The sequence below is a fragment of the Lissotriton helveticus genome, chromosome 1_2 (assembly GCF_964261635.1).
Source record: "Lissotriton helveticus chromosome 1_2, aLisHel1.1, whole genome shotgun sequence".
Taxonomy (NCBI): domain Eukaryota; kingdom Metazoa; phylum Chordata; class Amphibia; order Caudata; family Salamandridae; genus Lissotriton; species Lissotriton helveticus.
Window position 1 is genome coordinate 295,138,170 of NC_136058.1, and position 6,886 is coordinate 295,145,055.

Here is a 6,886-nt window from a genome sequence, read left to right on the forward strand (position 1 = left end):
GGGTGAGCTGTCCATCATAGTGGGTCAATGGCGGGAAGACGGTGCACACCGCGAGTGTGTGGGCGGTGCTTCCATGCGAGTGCACAATGTCTCTTGTGTGTATAAGAGGTGATCAGAGCAGTAGATGAAGAGACATAAGCTCCTGCTCACAGGAACAGCAAAGGGATTGCGCTCCTGAAAGTCAAGGATGCAAAGGCCTCTGTCCAGCATCACAGCTGATTTTCGACGGCAGATTTGGGAAGAAGGCACACCTGCCTCGACGACGCTCACGATTTTTTTTGGGCTGATGAATGAGTCACTGCATTTGAGCTTCAACTATTTCCAGCGACCATGTGTGTGTTACTATGCAATCGCCCCGAGGGGCGCAGGGGTCCCTTGGGTGAGCTGTCCATCATAGTGGGTCAATGGCGGGAAGACGGTGCACACCGCGAGTGTGTGGGCGGGGCTTCCATGCGAGTGCACAATGTCTCTTGTGTGTATAAAAGGTGATCAGAGCAGTAGATGAAGAGACATAAGCTCCTGCTCACAGGAACAGCAAAGGGATTGCGCTCCTGAAAGTCAAGGATGCAAAGGCCTCTGTCCAGCATCACAGCTGATTTTCGACGGCAGATTTGGGAAGAAGGTACACCTGCCTCGACGACGCTCACGATTTTTTTTCGGAAGATGAATGAGTCACTGCATTTGAGCTTCAACTAGTTTCAGCGACCATGTGTGTGTTATAAATATTTTACGATGGCGCCGGCAAGCTGCCAGCGCCATCCTAAAATAGTTACTAAATTAGCTTCAACAGGAAGCTCTAATAGATAAAATAAAGCAGGTGCTCGAGCACCTGCTTTATTTTATCTATTAGAGCTTCCTGTTGAAGCTAACTTAGTAACTATTTTAGGATGGCGCTGGCAGCTTGCCGGTGCCATCGTAAAATAATTACAACTAAGCATGGGCGCAAAATCCGTTCCGCTCGCGGATTTTGCGAATTTTCGGTAAATTCGCGATCCGCGAACTCCCGCGAATTTACCGCGAATTCGCAAATCCGCGAGCGGCGGATTCCGGGGGCAAAAGTTCAAGCCTTGCTGGCCTGTTGTAACTATTTTACGATGGCGCCGGCAAGCTGCCAGCGCCATCCTAAAATAGTTACTAAGTTAGCTTCAACAGGAAGCTCTAATAGATAAAATAAAGCAGGTGCTCGAGCACCTGCTTTATTTTATCTATTAGAGCTTCCTGTTGAAGCTAATTTAGTAACTATTTTAGGATGGCGCTGGCAGCTTGCCGGCGCCATCGTAAAATATTTATAACACACACATGGTCGCTGAAACTAGTTGAAGCTCAAATGCAGTGACTCATTCATCTTCCCAAAAAAAATCGTGAGCGTCGTCGAGGCAGGTGTACCTTCTTCCCAAATCTGCCGTCGAAAATCAGCTGTGATGCGGGACAGAGGCCTTTGCATCCTTGACTTTCAGGAGCGCAATCCCTTTGCTGTTCCTGTGAGCAGGAGCTTATGTCTCTTCATCTACTGCTCTGATCACCTTTTATACACACAAGAGACATTGTGCACTCGCATGGAAGCCCCGCCCACACACTCGCGGTGTGCACCGTCTTCCCGCCATTGACCCACTATGATGGATAGCTCACCCAAGGGACCCCTGCGCCCCTCGGGGCGATTGCATAGTAACACACACATGGTCGCTGGAACTAGTTGAAGCTCAAATGCAGTGACTCATTCATCAGCCCAAAAAACAATCGGACCTTTTACCCACAGAAGAGGCATGTGCACTCACGTGGAAGCCCCGCCCCAAATCCGCGGGTCCGCAAATCCGCAAAATCCGCCGATTTTGCGGATCCACGATCCGTGAATACGCAAATCCGCGAATCGTGGATCCGCAAAATCCGCCCATGCTTAGTTACAACAGGCCAGCAAGGCTTGAACTTTTGCCCCCGGAATCCGCTGCTCGCGGATTTGCGAATTCGCGGTAAATTCGCGGCAGTTCGCGGATCGCGAATTTACTGAAAATTCGCAAAATCCGCGAGCGGAACGGATTTTGCGCCCATGCTTAGTACAAGGCACTGAGGCTTTGCATCGTGCATGTCTCATCCCAAATCATATGTTGTTTTTAAATTCAACCATTTTACAGACAACATGCTTTGGATGGCTACTTCTAAAAAATTTAAATACACCTACTATCCCTGATTTGGAGGAGTATTCCGGTTGGAATAATGTTACACAGTTTTATATTAGAGAATTGCAAACACTATTGCACAATTCATCCTTTAATATTTCCAGTTTGGATTCAAAGGGTTGGCTGATGTGGCACAGAAGCTCGGATTCTTGCCAGCGTCGCTTTCAGGGTTTAGCTGACGGATTTACACAGGTCAGGGCTGATCCCCGTTTTGATAGTGAGCATTCTGTCACCACTTACTCAGTGGGCAAATTATGTCAGAATTGGTTACAACATTCTACTTTATCTGCTGTTAAATTACATCTGTCTAAGCTGACTGATGATGTGGATTTGAATGATTTCATAAAAGGCCCGGCTAGTGGTTGATCAAAAAGATGGGTCTATGCAATTTACAATGAAATCTGGAAAGCTTCACAGATTGAGGCTGCTAAACGTCTTAGAGCAATTGATCAAGCTAATTTGGAAAAGGTGCTTGCAGTTGTGGATAACAGTATTAACATGCTTTCTTCCCGAATTTACACATTGAATAATATTGTGTCTTCAGTTGTTGATTAACCCTGGGTGTAGTGGGCGTAGTGGGGCTCCGCGGAGCTACGCAGAGTGGGCGAGAAGCTACGCCCACTCCCGCACTCCACGTAGCCCCACTACGCACCTCCCTCCCACTCTCCTCTACATACACTATTTAAGGAAAATACCCTTAATAAAACAATTTTGAAGCACTTACCGTGTCCGTGGCACGTCCGGGGCTCCCTCTTGGAATTGCGTTGCCATAGATACCAATGCGCATGCGCGGGCGGCCGCGCATGCGCATTGGTATCTATGATGGGACGCTGTTCCAAGAGGGAGCCCTGGACGAGCCCCGGACACGGTAAGTGCTTTAAAATTGTTTTATTAAGGGTATTTTCCTTAAATAATGTATGTAGGGGAGGGCGGGAGGGAGGCGGGTGGCGGCCGACTCGGCTACGCACACGGAGTGGGCATAGTGTTGCCGGCTACGCTGTCTACGCAAAATGCGTAGGAGGCAACACTACGCCTACTCAGTGGGCGTAGCCGATTCGGACGCCCAGGGTTATTGTTGATATTGTACATGATGAAGTGTCTGTGTTATACCATGGTCAAAATCAATTACGTTCCATGCGTTTTGCGTGGACCCTACAGATCCTTAAGGCTGGTCGGGTGCCTTGGAATTACATGAACATGTCCTCTCTCTTTGCCCCTTTTAACCTGACTGAACAGCAGCGAATGCTTTCAATGCGTGATGCATCTTTTTCCATGTTGCATATTGAAAGGTTGGAATCTTTACCATTTTCTGTAGCTGAAGCCACTGCTGCAACGTGGCTTATCCACGGGTTAATCACATTACCTTTTGCTTTGTACAAGTTTACAAATTGTATGCGATATATTGCAAGGCAGATATGAACTGCTAGGTAGCTCATTTCTCCATGAAGCATGGACGCTCCCGTTTACTTATCGATGCATGAAAGATGAAAAATAAGTTTATCTTAATGGGGAGGAAAGCACAGAGTCACCTGATCATTCATTGATATGCAGACACATTCAGTTGCATGGTTCTTGTAACCAGGACTGGCCGAATTTGGCCTGTGTTTTAAAAGGTACTCCGGTTCCCGCGATAGTTCCCACGTTCACTTTGCTGGCAAATGGTAGTTATTTACTGTTGAATAATGAGGAATGTTGTGGGTTAATTGTTGGTATCGCTTATGTGGTAACCGTATCTGAACATGTGGTCTGTTGCAAAAACGTTCTGTATCCTCCTACACATGGGGAGTCAGCAGTTTCCATCTGGCCGCGTATTCCAACCTTGAAAGCAGAATTCAATGGTATGAGTAGAATAAGAGCCCTTTTGTCTCAAAAAGAGGTGGCCCTGAGTTCGGCCCGTGAAACATTCGTCCTTCACATAGCTAACACGCGCACAGAAGTGCAAGCGCTTTTAAATACTGATTTGCCATTACATTTCACCGAGCTGGTTCATCAAATCTTTAATGCCTCCTCCACAACTGGTCTCGCACACTTTTTTAAAATAGTTAGCAGTGGTCTCGTGACTTCTTTCGAAAAAATATTTGGTGTGATCCCAGTGTTCTTCCATTCTATATTTTCAAGCCTGTTTGGTAGCTTCCCTGTTTTACTGGCATTGGCTGCAGGAGTTCTGGTGATATTTTGTCTTATTCAAAATGGATGCCCATCCTGCGTTAGGAGCCGCTCAGCCCCTCCTGCCGCTGTTTCATGACCGAATGTTTGAATACTATGGCGCACTGCCGCTTGCGACTTTAAGCACGGCATTTGGATTATCGTTTCGATTTTCCTACTTTTCATGTGTCCAGCATGTGTTTCATTGCCTGAGCTGCGATTTCGACTGGGTCATTGATTTGTGTCTCTGCCGGACGGTGTCTCCTGATGTCGATTTTAATCACCTGATGGGTCCCGTAGTGGCTCACGAGTTGGTTTGTTCTGCCAAAAGGATTATGGCCTTGGCAGCGATGCATGGACTATTGGGTCCGTGGAATATACTCGCAGCAGCGCAAGATTTCCTGGCACAGAGCTATCTTGAAAACCCACCGAGTTGTCCTCTGATGTTGCTAGAGACTCCGGTGCCGGATGAGCACGTGTGCTCTTTCCCCTTATTAAATTGGATGGCTGAACTGTTTTCGGATGATGACAGTGATTTCATACTGGAGGCTGTGGCTGCATATTTTGCATATTCAGTACTGTCCTGAGAAGACTTTGGAACTTTTGCTAATAGCACGTTCCTGATTGCATTTCTATTTTTATTAGTTACTAGCAGCCCGTCCCGACGTTGACCGGGTATGAATTGCTGCCGGCCAGTAGTATATTGTTTTGTAGGATTTCGTTTTGATAGCATTTCTTATCTGTGACAGGCCTGTGAAACGCTCCGATTCACAGTGCACTGCTGATGCACTTAAGAGTGCGCGTTCAGTAGTGTGTGAACTCGAGTTTCCCTACTTTATTTTTCCTTGCAATCTTATATAGCGTGCACTCGACAACATGGCATGAGCACAATTTACATTACAGAAGAACACATTCATTTGTGGTAGGCACGGGCGACAAAGCGATTTGCTTGGAATCACAGGATGTTGAGCTGATCAATCAATCAATCAATCAATCAATCAAGGACATTTATAGAGCGCACTACCTACCCGGAGGGTCTCAAGGCGCTTGGGGGGGGGGGGGGTGCTGCTACTGCTCGAACAGCCAGGTCTTGAGCTTCTTCCTGAAGGAGAGGTGGTCTTGGGTCAGGCGCAGGTCGGGAGGGAGGGAGTTCCAGGTCTTGGCGGCCAGGTGGGAGAAGGACCTTCCTCCTGTTGTCGTTCTTCGGATGCGGGGGACGGCGGCGAGGGCGTGACTGGCTGATCGGAGGTGGCGTTTGGGAGCGTAGAAGTTGATGCGGTTGTTGAGGTAGCTCGGGCCTTGATCGTGTAGGGCTTTGTGTGCGTGGGTGAGGAGACGGAAGGTGATCCTTTTGTTGACGGGGAGCCAGTGCAGGTCTCTCAGATGTCCGGAGATGTGGCTGCGTCGGGGGATGTCGAGGATGAGTCTGGCTGAGGCGTTCTGGATCCGCTGGAGTCTCTTCTGGAGCTTGGCGGTGGTTCCGGCGTAGAGGGCGTTGCCGTAGTCAAGTCGGCTGGTGACGAGGGCCTGGGTGACCGTCTTCCTGGTCTCGATGGGGATCCACCGGAAGATCTTCCGTAGCATGCGCAGGATGTTGAAGCATGACGAGGAGACGGCGTTGACTTGTCTGGTCATGGAGAGGGAGGAGTCCAGGATGAAGCCCAGGTTGCGTGCGTGGTCTGTCGGTGTGGGTGCGGTGCCCAGGGCGGGGGGCCACCAGGAGTCGTCCCAGGCGGAGGGCGAGGAGCCCAGGATGAGGACTTCCGTCTTGTCTGAGTTCAGTTTCAGTCGGCTGGTCGTCATCCACTCGGCTACATCTTTCATCCCTTCGTGAAGGTTGGCTCTGGCAGCGGAGGGGTCGTTGGTCAGGGAGAGGATCAGCTGGGTGTCATCGGCGTAGGAGATGATGTTCAGGTTGTGTTGGCGTGCGATGGGCGCGAGGGGGCTCATGTAGACGTTGAAGAGGGTGGGGCTCAGCGAGGATCCTTGAGGGACGCCGCAGATGACTTCGGTGGCCTCTGACTTGTACGGTGGTAGACGGACTCTCTGTGTTCTTCCGTCGAGGAAGGAGACCATCCATTCCAGTGCCTTCCCCTGAATTCCGACGTTGCTGAGGCGCTGCACTAGGGTGCGGTGGCAGACAGTGTTGAATGCCGCGGAGAGGTCTAGGAGGATGAGGGCCGCTGTTTCTCCGTTGTCCATCATGGCTCGGATGTCATCGGTGGCAGCGATGAGGGCGGTCTCTGTGCTGTGGTTGGCTCGGAAGCCAGACTGTGAGGGGTCGAGGGATACATTCGTCTCGAGGAAGGCGGCCAGCTGCTTGTTGACGGTCTTCTCGATGACTTTGGCTGGAAACGGGAGGAGCGAGATGGGGCAGTAATTCTTGAGTTCGGTGGGGTCCGCTGTTGGTTTCTTTAGTAGAGCGCTGAGTTCGGCGTGCTTCCAGCTCTCCGGGAAGGTGGCGGTGTCGAAGGAGGTGTTGATGATGTCCCGCAGGTGGGGTGCGATGACGGTGTCGGCCTTGTTGAAGACGTGCCGAGATGCCGAGATTCGAACGTAGCTCCCCA

General features: G+C 50.0%; 1 pseudogene; it reads left to right on the plus strand.

Moving 5' to 3' along the window:
• The first annotated feature begins 3,308 nt into the window (after positions 1–3,308).
• On the plus strand, positions 3,309–4,419 carry LOC144803494 (uncharacterized; annotated as a pseudogene).
• The last annotated feature ends 2,467 nt before the right edge of the window (positions 4,420–6,886 follow it).